Source organism: Phyllobates terribilis, unplaced genomic scaffold, assembly GCF_046119375.1.
Source record: "Phyllobates terribilis strain yellow unplaced genomic scaffold, ASM4611937v1 Scaffold_85__1_contigs__length_6476398, whole genome shotgun sequence".
NCBI classification, from domain to species: domain Eukaryota; kingdom Metazoa; phylum Chordata; class Amphibia; order Anura; family Dendrobatidae; genus Phyllobates; species Phyllobates terribilis.
Window position 1 is genome coordinate 5237176 of NW_027362845.1, and position 12813 is coordinate 5249988.

Sequence of the window (12813 nt, forward strand, 5' to 3'; positions counted from 1 at the left end):
CAGTGGTCTTAAATATCCAGGAAAATCAGACTGAAATATTATTTATTTATATAGCACCATTGATTCCAAGGTGCTGTACATGAGAAAGGGTTACACACAAAATACAGATATCACTTACAGTAAATGATCTAACAATGATAGACTGGTACAGAGGGAAGAGGACCCTGCCCTTGCGGGCTTACATTTATAGGATGGTGGGGAAGGAGGCAGTAGGTTGGGGGGTTGCAGCAGCTCTAGTGGTGGTGAGGCAGCAGCGTGGTCATTGCAGGTTGTAAGATTTCTTGAAGAGATGGGTCTTCAGGTTCCATCTGAAGGATCCGAATGTGGCAGATAATCGGACGTGTCGAGGCACAGAATTCCAGAAGATGGGGGATATTCGGGAGAAGTCTTGGAGGCGATTGGGTGAGGAACGAGTAAGTGTGGAGGAGAAAAGGAGGTCTTGGGAGGACCGGAGATTACGTGAGGGAATATATTCGGAGATTAGTTCAGAGATGAACGGAGGAGAAAGGTTATGAATGGCTTTGTAGGTCAGTGATAGTAGATTGAACTGGATACGCTGAGCAATTGGGAGCCAGTGAAGGGATTTGCAAAGAGAGATGAACTATAAAGAATAGGTTTTAGCTTACAAATTTTTATTGTAAAATACTGACCAAATACTGAACATGTGAATGTGGCCTTAATCTTTGTATAGGGATTTTCAGTAACAGCGCGGTCATCTGCGGAGGTTTCCCTATACCTATGATTAGGCTGTGCCACCGTAATTGTACACACGGTTACTTGGTGTAACGCTGGTGGATGTTGACCCACAGGGCCACGGGCCGGGCTTACCCTGGAGGGGCATAACCAGGTGTCTACCAGGTCTTCACTAGAGCCTCTGGTGGAGAGGATAGGATGGGCTGCTGGTAGACATCGGGTACTACTCAATGGTAGTCCCCAGGACCACAGCAGCTAGTGGAAGAGTCAGAGACACGAGTCCGAGGTATAACAGGAGCAACAAACTGGACACTAGCAGAGTGAACTGCCCAGGAACCAACATTCAGCAGAGAGCGGTGGGTGGAGCTGCCTAATATAGGACCTGCCGGCATGGTGGGTGAACAAATGTAATATTATTGTCACACCGCCAAATGGTAAAGATATGAGGGGAAAAACCTCGTGCACACATGGCTCCACTCCGTACACCTCGTACACGCGCGAATCTGCTCCATACACCTCGTACACACACAGCTCTGCTCCATACACCTTGCACACACGCGGATCTGCTCCGTACACCTCGTACACGCACGGCTCCACTCCGTACACCTAGTACACACACGGCTCTGCTCCATACACCTCGTAGACGCACGACTCCGCTCCGTACACCTCGTAGACACACGGCTCCGCTCCGTACACCTCGTACATGCACGGCTCCGCTCCGTACACCTCGTACATGCACGACTCCGCTCCGTACGCCTCGTACACGCGCGGCTCCGCTCCGTACACCTCGTACACATGCGGCTCTGCTCTGTACACCTCGTACACACGCGGCTCTGCTCCGTACACTTCGTACACACACGGCTTCGCTCCGTACACCTCGTACACACGCGGCTCCGCTCCGTACCCCTCGTACACACGCGGCTCCGCTCCGTACACCTCGTACACACGCGGCTCCTCTCCGTACACCTCGTACACACGCGGCTCTGCTTCGTACACCTCGTACACACGCGGCTCCGCTCCGTACACCTCGTACACACGCGGCTCCGCTCCGTACGCCTCGTACACACACGGCTCCGCTCCGTACACCTCGTACACACGCGGCTCTGCTCCGTACGCCTCGTACACACACGGCTCCGCTCCGTACACACACGGCTCTGCTCCGAACACCTCGTACACACACGGCTCTGCTCCGTACACCTCGTACACACGCGGCTCTGCTCCGTACACCTCGTACACGCGCGGCTCCGCTCCGTACACACACGGCTCTGCTCCGTACACCTCGTACACACACGGCTCTGCTCCGTACACCTCGTACACACGCGGCTCTGCTCCGTACACCTCGTACACACGCGGCTCTGCTACATCCACACTGTAAACCCCTCCTGACCCCACACATAAACTTCAGCTCATCCAGCACCATGACAACCAGCACAGCAGAGTCCTGCATCCACTGAGGCCCCTGATCATGTGACCCCTGACTCCTCCCCTCCTGTGACCTCATCACAGCTCCTGTGCGCACAGAGCAGCCATATATGTGGTGGCGGCTCTGCAGGTGGAGGTATGTGGAGACCCCATTACTGGGCGCAGGGGGCATTAACCCCTTCAGCACGGAGACTCTTTGGGGTTCTTGTGTTGTCCCTTTATAAGAATCATAAGGTTTTTGTTCTGTTTCCTGTAATAGATACATACGACCCAACTATGGAGACAGGAAGGGAGGAAACGTATTGTTCTCATAGTACAGGACCCCTTTACTGACCCCACAGTGTAATGCCCCCATTATGCCCCTTATGCAGGATGTATGATGCCCCCACACAGTGTAATGCCCCCATTATGCATGATGCCCCACACAGTGTAATGCCCCCATTATGCCCCTTATGCAGTATGTATGATGCCCCCACACAGTGTAATGCCCCCATTATGCCCCTTATGCAGGATGTATGATGCCCCACACAGTGTAATGCCCCCATTATGCCCCTTATGTAGTATGTATGATGCCCCACACAGTGTAATGCCCCCATTATGCCCCTTATGCAGGATGTATGATGCCCCCACACAGTGTAATGCCCCCATTATGCCCCTTATGCAGGATGTATGATGCCCCCACACAGGGTAATGCCCCTTATGCAGTATGTATGATGCCCCGACACAGTATAAAGCCCCCATTATGCCCCTTATGCAGTTTGTATGATGCCCCCACACAGTGTAATGCCCCCATTATGCCCCTTATGCAGTTTGTATGATGCCCCCACCCGCTACATCATAGGGATTCAGCTTAGTCTTACTGTAGGGACAGCTTTCCCCTATCTTTCCTTAGTTTATGTTGCAGATCCTAGCAGGAGGAAGGAGCATGCATAACATTTGGGGATTGACAGAAAATTTCCTATCGGATATGGTCAATGTTTTCTTTGAAATAATTGGCCAGATCGTCAGTGCTGAGGTTGGTGGTTGGGGACTGTGCTGTTTGATTAAGGAGAGAGTGAAAAGTGTCAAACAGGTGTTTAGGATTATTGGACCATGAGATGATGAGGTTGTTAAAGTAGGTTTGTTTGGAGAGGTGAAGGGCGGAGTTATAGGTTTTAAGCATAAATTTATAATGGAGGAAATCTTCGGCCAGATTAGATTTTGTCCACAGCCGTTCGGCACACCTGGAGCCCCACTGGAGAAAACGTGTTTGCACCGTGTTCCAGGGTTGTCGCCGTCTGTGCCGAGTTGTTCTCTGTGTAGGAGGTGCGCCTTCATCCAGGGCTCATTGCAATGTTTCGTTATAATGTTTCAGTGCTGAGTCAGGGCATGAGAGGGAGGAGATTGGGGCCAATGATGATTGCAACATTTTCATAAATTTCTGGGCGTTAATGGCATGTATATTTCTATAAGTGTGGAAAGTGGGGGTGTCTTGAGCAGGGTGACAGTTCTTGACAGAGAATGAAAGAAAGTTGTGATCACAGAGCGGAAGAGAAGAGTTAGTAAAGTCATGTATTGAACAGAGCCGGGCGAAGATCAGGTCAAGAGTATTTCCATCTTCATGTGTAGGAGAATTAGTAAGCTGTGAAAGGCCGAAGAAGCAAGTTAGCGATAAAAAATGAGTGGCAGATGGGGAGAGGGAATCGCCTATTGGGATGTTAAAGTCTCCCATGATGAGGGTGGGGATGTCATAGGATAGAAAGTTTGGAAGCCAAGTGGCAAAGTGATCCACAAACTGACGGGAGGGGCCCGGAGGGCGATACACAACCGCCACTCGCAGGGAGAAGGGGTGGTAGAGTCTGACTGTGTGGGCCTCAAAAGAAGGGAAGAAAAGTGAGGGTACTGAGGATCTAACCTGAAAAGTACATTTTGTTTAAAGGAGCAGACCAACACCAATTATTACCAGTTGCCTTTCCTGTATGTACTGATCAAGAAAGATTGTAATGGGACCCTCATCTACCATAACCTTCAAGCACTAATAAACTATTGAAGTGGGATAACCACCACCCCCATCCCCATAAAAAGAGGAAAACCCAAGGGCCAATTTTTATGGTTGAGAAGGTACTGCTCGATTGTCACAGATTTTAATATACAGGCAATAGACCTGAACAACAGATTAAGGGATGAAGGGTACTTGTGGTACATTTTGGATTCCACATCATCGTTTGCAGAAAAATGGGAGAGACAGACACTCCCCCATACCAATCCAAGAGACCAAGAAAAAGATTGGACAACACGAATAAGAAAAACTTACGACAATCAAAGTTACTGTATCTTTCATATCCTCAGAAAACACTGGGATATACTTGTGGTTGACTCTGACCTGAGGGGTGCAGTGGGATCTACTACCACAATAACTTTCAAAAAGGGTTGGTCAGAAAGAGTTGCACACCTGCACCCAAGGGGACTTGGCTAGATAGAAGAATCTGTGGTTTCATTAGATCTGGAGAATGTTGAACATGTAATTGGATGAGACCATGTAAATCTTTCTCAAGTTCCTCCATGGTTAAAACATTTTTCCAGTGGGATTATTCCCACTGTAAAACCTCAGAACTTGTATATATGGCCACATGCACCCGCCCCCTTGAATATGTAGACAAGATCAAGAGGGTGTCTAGGAGGAGAGTAGGGGAGCATTTGGGCGATATACGCCATGGTCGGTAGATCCCATTAGTGAGATACAAGAACAGTGTATATTGTGGTGAAACCGGAGACATCTCCTTTTGTATCATTGTGGTGGTTAAATCCAATGTGAGAGAGGGTGATATCAATAGATGTATCCTCAAAAAAGAAAGTGGATTTTTAGGCTTGATTCACTGGCCCCTAAGGGAATCAATGAGCAAATTTCCTATACCTGTTTAGTGTGAATACAGTCCCATTCTGGATTATATTTTTAGATTGTATGCTCTACCCATTGCTAGTCAGTTCACTGTGAATGGGGTTCACATATTGTGTCTGAGCTTATTCCACTTATACTATTTCATAATTAACAAGTGTGGTGTTCCTTGTGCATCTCTAATTGTGCAATAGAGGTCAAATTTGACCATTTAGGAATATACTGTGGGCCATCATCCCATATTTTTTGTAGTGATAAAGTACATCTACATGCCTATTGCATGATTGAAGGGTGTGCAATACTTGTTTTTAGTCTCCCATGACTCTGATCTCAGAGATAGGATTTTTCTATGTTGGTTGTAGCGCCGGCGTCCCTGCCCTCTGCTAGGCAGGGACGCTGTTCCCCTCACCTCCCTGCTCCGTGCCCGGCGTCCTCCTCCCGCTCTGCTGGCAGCGCGCGCTCCTTCCCGGTCACTGTGCTTAGGGCGCGCGCGCGCTCTCCCTCCCTCTTAAAGGGGCCGCGCGCGCCGTCCTAAGGAGTCCCCGGCCAATGGCCGGAGGACTTCACCATATATAAGGCACCTCCTCCAAAATGGAGGTGCCCGAGCAATGTTGTTGCACTGTTCACTACTCTGCTTCAGCCCTCAGGTCCCGTTGCCAGTTACCTGCCAGTTACCTGCCTGATTCCTGCCAGTTTGCTGTCTGTTTCCTGCCTGATATTCCTGCTACCTGCTTGCTAGCCTGAGGTCCGACGGTCTGCCTTCCTACTCCTGTCAGTCTGTCTATGGATCAGCTTGCCCGCTCACCTGGGAGCGCTCCTCTGCTACCTGCCTGCTAGCCTGCCTGGAGGCTCCGCCGTCACGTGCTGTGATCACCTGCTATTCCAGAGACTCTTGCCCGTTCACCTGGGAGCGCTCCTCTGCTACCTGCCTGCTAGCCTGCCTGGAGGCTCCGCCGTCACGTGCTGTGACCACCTGCTATTCCAGAGACTCTTGCCCGCTCACCCGGGAGCGCTCCTCCGCTACCTGCCTGCTTGCCTACCAGGAGGCTCCGCCGTCACGTGCTGTGACCACCTGCTATTCCAGAGAGTCTTGCCCGCTCACCTGGGAGCGCTCCTCCGCTACCTGCCTGCCTGCCTACCTGGAGGCTCTGACGTCACGTGCTGTGACCACCTGCTTTTCCAGAGACTCTCGCCTGCTCACCTGGGAGCACTCATCTGTCATCCGCCTGCTAGCCTACCTGGAGGCTCAGCCGTCACAGGTCGTACCTACCCTATACTCAGAGACTGTCCCGGTCACTTGCTGTGACCTCCTGCCCGTTCACCCAGAGACTGCCCCGGTCACTTGCTGTGACCTCCTGCCCGTTCACCCAGAGACTGCCCCGGTCACTTGCTGTGACCTCCTGCCCGTTCACCCAGAGACTGCCCCGGTCACTTGCTGTGACCTCCTGCCCGTTCACCCAGAGACTGCCCCGGTCACTTGCTGTGACCTCCTGCCCGTTTACCCAGAGACTGTCCCGGTCACTTGCCGTGACCTCCTGCCCGTTCACCCAGAGACTGTCCCGGTCACCTGCTGTGATTGCCTACCCGTCTTCCCTGGTCGCCACCCGCTCCCTTACAAGGACCGCCCCCTTGTATAGTAGCTCAGAGGTTCCGCCTCCCAGACCCGTTACAGTTTGCTCGGGCCATGGAACCCGGTGGCACCCAAGCTCCCTCGCTCTCGGACCTCTGTCATGAACTGTCCCGTCAGAGGTCCCAACAGGAGTCCATCCTGGGTCACCTGCGGAATGTCAATTCTCGCCTGGACACTCTGACTGCTCCACCAGCAACCACCGCCAGTGCCATGACTCGCAACCCGGCAGCTCCGCTGCCCACCAATACCATGGTATCCTACCCCGGACCCCGGCTTTCTGCACCTCCTCGCTTCGGAGGCGACTCCGCCCAGGCTCGGGGCTTCATTAATCAGTGCACCCTGCACTTTGAACTATTGTCCCACCAGTTTAACTCCGACCGGGCCAAAATTGCCTTCATCATGTCCCATCTCACCGGGGAGGCCCTGGCCTGGCTAAATCCTCTATGGGAGAGAGGAGACCCCCTGGTGTCCGACTTGCCTGCCTTCCTCACGGCTTTCCGGAAAGTCTTCGACGAACCCGGACGGAAGACCTCATCCGCATCATCTCTGCTACGCCTCCGTCAGGGAAGTCTCACCGTGGGCCAATATGCCATACGGTTCCGTACCCTTGCCTCGGAGCTGGCCTGGGATAACGACGCTCTGGTATCCGTCTTCTGGGAGGGTCTGTCCGGCCGTATTAAAGATGAACTTGCCGGTCAGGACGTTCCTACCACTCTCGATGACCTAATATCTCTTGCCACCCGGATTGACCTACGGTTCCAGGAGCGTGCCAAAGAGGTCACCCGTGAGAGGAGGTTTCCACGTCTAGCTCCTACTTTTCAGAAACCCGTCACTCCCTCCGTCTCTCCCCAGGTACACTCTCCTGAGCCTATGCAGGTCGACCAGACCAAGATGGTCAAAACCCGTCAGGACTTACGCCGTGCCGAGGGGAGCTGCTTCTACTGTGGCAGTAAGGAGCACCGGATCCGTGCCTGCCCAGAGAGGTCGGGAAACGCCTGTGTCTAGGTTCGCTCAGAGAGGTCGACCTAGACAAGAATAAATCCTCTCCATCTCTGCTGCTGTCAGTTTCAATCGTCTGCGGGGAGAACCGTTATTTCGAACTAGCCCAACTGGACTCTGGAGCAGCCGGGAATCTTATTTCACAGTCCCTGGTAGAGAAATACCGCATCCCCACCAAACCTCTGGCTGTACCCTTGTCTGTTGCTGCCGTGGATGGGGGCCTCTTACCACGCCCCATCCAACTCATCACCGAATCCATTACTCTGCAGGTGGGAATGCTGCATTCTGAGAGTATCTCCTTTCATGTTCTGCCTGGACTCTCTCATGCCCTCTTGCTAGGTCTACCTTGGCTCCAGAGACATGCACCCGTGCTTGACTGGCAGACTGGAGAAGTCCTTCGCTGGGGACAGGACTGCCATAAGACCTGTCTGGTTCCCGTCCATCCCGTCCGTCCTTCTCCTACCCCAGCTAATCTACCTGGACTTCTGATTCCTTATTGGTCTCATGCTGATGTCTTTAATAAGAAGGAAGCAGAGACACTACCCCCTCATAGACCATACGACTGCCCTATCGACTTGTTACCCGGTACTACTCCTCCCCGTGGGCGTGTTTATCCATTATCCGCTGCTGAGACCCGGTCGATGTCCGAATATATTGAGGAGAATCTGGCCAGGGGATTCATCCGGAAATCTACCTCCCCGGCGGGAGCAGGCTTCTTCTTCGTAAAAAAGAAGGACGGCTCTCTCCGTCCCTGTATAGACTATAGAGGCCTTAACCAGATCACGGTGAAGAATAAGTACCCCCTTCCGCTCATTCCGGAGTTATTTGATTGTCTGAGAGGGGCTAGAATCTTCACCAAACTGGACCTCCGTGGGGCGTACAACCTGGTTCGTATCCGTCAGGGGGATGAATGGAAGACGGCATTCAACACCCGGGACGGCCACTATGAATATCTGGTAATGCCCTTTGGTCTCTGTAACGCTCCTGCTGTCTTTCAAGAGTTGGTCAATGACATCTTCCGGGACCTTCTCTACTCCTGCGTAGTGGTGTACCTGGACGACATCTTGGTCTTCTCTCCGGATCTCCAGACTCACCCGAGGGACGTTCGTCAGGTCCTGCTCAGGCAGAATCACCTCTTCGCTAAATACGAGAAGTGCCTCTTTGAGCAGACCTCGCTTCTGTTTTTGGGCTATATTATTTCTCAGACCGGCCTACGAATGGATCCAGAGAAACTGTCTGCCATCGAGAAATGGCCTCGACCGGAGGGGTTGAAGGCCATTCAGCGGTTCCTGGGCTTCGCCAACTACTACCGCCTCTTCATACCACACTTCTCTTCCCGGACTGCCCCAATTTCCGCGCTCACCCGTAAGGGTACTAATCCCAAAGAGTGGCCGCCCGAAGCAGAGGAGGCCTTTCTTTCCTTAAAACAGGCCTTCTCTTCCGCCCCGGTGCTGCATCGCCCGGACGGCAACAAGCAGTTCTTCCTGGAAGTTGACGCCTCCTCCTCTGGAGCCGGAGCGGTACTTACTCAAAAATCATCTTCCGGGAGGATGGTAACTTGCGGCTTCTTCTCTAAACTCTTCTCCTCCTCAGAGCGCAATTATTCCATAGGAGACCGAGAGTTATTGGCCATCAAACTGGCATTGGAGGAATGGCGTTACCTGCTCGAGGGGGCTCTTCACCCGGTAATAATTTACACTGACCACAAGAACTTGGCTTACCTCCAGCATGCCCAGAGACTTAACCCGCGCCAAGCCCGGTGGTCCTTGTTTTTTGCTCGCTTTGATTTTGTTCTTCATTTTCGCCCGGCTGACAAAAACGTCAAGGCGGACGCCCTGTCTCGATCCTTTCTGGTGTCTGATCTCGAGGAAGATCCGAAACACATCATCGATCCCGCCAGAGTAATGCAGGTGGCTCCCGTGAGTCTAAATCGTCTCCCTCCCGGAAAGACGTTCGTATCAGTACCTGATCGGGAGAAGATCCTTCACTGGGGTCACTCGTCTAAACTGGCTGGCCATGCTGGTCAGAAAAAGACCCTCCAGCTTATTACCCGGCACTACTGGTGGCCTACCCTGCACAAGGACGTAATAGACTTTGTTTCTGCCTGTGTGTCCTGCGCCCGCAACAAGGTTCCGAGACATCTGCCAGCCGGTCGCCTCCTTCCGCTCCCAGTACCTGCTGCCCCCTGGCAGCATATAGCTATGGACTTTATAACTGACCTCCCAGTCTCTGCCGGTTGTACGGTCATTTGGGTGGTTGCTGACCGCTTCTCCAAGATGGCTCATTTCGTTCCCCTGCCAGGCCTCCCGTCTGCACCCGAGCTAGCTAAAGACTTTATTCATCACATCTTTCGTCTTCATGGCCTGCCCCTCCATATCGTGTCGGATCGTGGGGTACAGTTCACCTCACGCTTCTGGAGAGCCACTTGTAAACTGCTAGATGTCACCCTGGACTTCTCTTCCGCTTACCACCCACAGTCCAATGGTCAAGTGGAGCGGATCAATCAGAACCTGACCAGTTACCTCCGGCACTTCGTTAATTCCCATCATTCAGACTGGGTGGATCTCCTACCATGGGCCGAGTTCTCTTATAATAATCACGAGAGCGAATCCTCCTCCAAATCCCCGTTTTTTGTAGTCTTCGGTCAGCATCCTCGGATTCCTTTTCCTGTCTCCACCTCTGTGGACAACCCGGCTGCGGAATCTCTCGTTAGCAAATTTTCCTCCATTTGGGAGAGTACCCGATCCGCACTCCTTCAGTCGTCCGAACGGATGAAAAGACACGCTGACAAAAAACGCCTGGATCCTCCACAATTTCGTCCCGGAGATAAAGTCTGGCTCTCATCTAAATATGTCCGACTCAAGATACCTTCTTACAAGTTAGGGCCTCGGTTCATCGGCCCCCTGGAGGTCATCAGCCAGATCAACCCGGTGGCCTATAAATTGAAACTTTCGGCCAACTTACGGATCCCTAACTCTTTCCATGTATCTCTCCTCAAACCTGTGGTACTTAACTCTTTTTCCAAGTCTACAGGTACGCCTCCTGCTCCGGTTTCTGCTGAGGACGAGTTTGAGGTAGAGAACATTCTTGCCACCAAAAGGGTAAGAGGAAAGACCTTTTTTCTAGTAGATTGGAAGGGGTTTGGTCCTGAGGAGAGAACGTGGGAGCCCCGGGAGAACATCCATGCCCCTCTTATCCTTGCTAAATTTCTGTCTGGCCTAAAAAAGGGGGGGCCTAAAGGGGGGGTACTGTAGCGCCGGCGTCCCTGCCCTCTGCTAGGCAGGGACGCTGTTCCCCTCACCTCCCTGCTCCGTGCCCGGCGTCCTCCTCCCGCTCTGCTGGCAGCGCGCGCTCCTTCCCGGCCACTGTGCTTAGGGCGCGCGCGCTCTCCCTCCCTCTTAAAGGGGCCGCGCGCGCCGTCCTAAGGAGTCCCCGGCCAATGGCCGGAGGACTTCACCATATATAAGGCACCTCCTCCAAAATGGAGGTGCCCGAGCAATGTTGTTGCACTGTTCACTACTCTGCTTCAGCCCTCAGGTCCCGTTGCCAGTTACCTGCCAGTTACCTGCCTGATTCCTGCCAGAGTCCTGCCAGTTTGCTGTCTGTTTCCTGCCTGATATTCCTGCTACCTGCTTGCTAGCCTGAGGTCCGACGGTCTGCCTTCCTACTCCTGTCAGTCTGTCTATGGACCAGCTTGCCCGCTCACCTGGGAGCGCTCCTCTGCTACCTGCCTGCTAGCCTGCCTGGAGGCTCCGCCGTCACGTGCTGTGATCACCTGCTATTCCAGAGACTCTTGCCCGTTCACCTGGGAGCGCTCCTCTGCTACCTGCCTGCTAGCCTGCCTGGAGGCTCCGCCGTCACGTGCTGTGACCACCTGCTATTCCAGAGACTCTTGCCCGCTCACCTGAGAGCGCTCCTCCGCTACCTGCCTGCTTGCCTACCAGGAGGCTCCGCCGTCACGTGCTGTGACCACCTGCTATTCCAGAGACTCTTGCCCGCTCACCTGGTAGCGCTCCTCCGCTACCTGCCTGCCTGCCTACCTGGAGGCTCTGCCGTCACGTGCTGTGACCACCTGCTTTTCCAGAGACTCTCGCCTGCTCACCTGGGAGCACTCATCTGTCATCCGCCTGCTAGCCTACCTGGAGGCTCAGCCGTCACAGGTCGTACCTACCCTATACTCAGAGACTGTCCCGGTCACTTGCTGTGACCTCCTGCCCGTTCACCCAGAGACTGCCCCAGTCACTTGCTGTGACCTCCTGCCCGTTCACCCAGAGACTGCCCCAGTCACTTGCTGTGACCTCCTGCCCGTTCACCCAGAGACTGCCCCAGTCACTTGCTGTGACCTCCTGCCCGTTCACCCAGAGACTGCCCCAGTCACTTGCTGTGACCTCCTGCCCGTTCACCCAGAGACTGCCCCAGTCACTTGCTGTGACCTCCTGCCCGTTTACCCAGAGACTGTCCCGGTCACTTGCCGTGACCTCCTGCCCGTTCACCCAGAGACTGTCCCGGTCACCTGCTGTGACTGCCTACCCGTCTTCCCTGGTCGCCACCCGCTCCCTTACAAGGACCGCCCCCTTGTATAGTAGCTCAGAGGTTCCGCCTCCCAGACCCGTTACATTGGTGAAATGCAATCCAATACCATATGCGCTCCGGTGTGGAACGCATGCTTCCGGACATGCGCATTCGCAGATAGGAGACCGTGATGCTCTCCAGCATGGAACGCACATGTCCCGGCACGTTTGTGCTTTCTTCCCCCCCTCTCCGTTGTTTTGTGCTGAATTTTGGGGAGTACTTGAGAATTTATTTTTGTTCCATCTGTCTTTAGTTGATCCCACTGATGCATCAGATTAGTCCTCAGAGAATTATAATTAGAGGAACCCATGGACACATTGGGATTTGTGAAGCTGACCTCCGCTCTCCTCTATTTCCTTTGAATTTATTGTGTGACTTGTATTTCAAAACAGTAGCTCTTGGTTTGTTTAATTTCCATGTGTAAATTGAATTTGACTCGTAGTCTTTGATATCTCTTTCAAACTTAGTTTTTTTGATTTTTTTTTTGCATATTTTGTTTGAGTTTTGTATCCCAAAAGTCTTCTACACTAGGCGGAAAACTTTCACTGAGTTTTTTTCAAGAAACAAATATCAAACGCAATGTAACTTGGTTATCCTATAAGGCTATGTGCCCACTATGCGC

General features: G+C 52.8%; 1 protein-coding gene across 1 annotated transcript in view; it reads left to right on the top strand.

Moving 5' to 3' along the window:
* Window positions 1–2160: 2160 nt before the first annotated feature.
* Window positions 2161–12813, top strand: part of LOC141197667 (uncharacterized) — a 30157-nt gene continuing 19504 nt past the window's right edge. The window contains exon 1 of the mRNA XM_073662752.1: window positions 2161–2251. The gene's annotated coding sequence lies outside the window, so the exon portion shown is untranslated. The remainder of the gene's footprint in view (window positions 2252–12813) is intronic.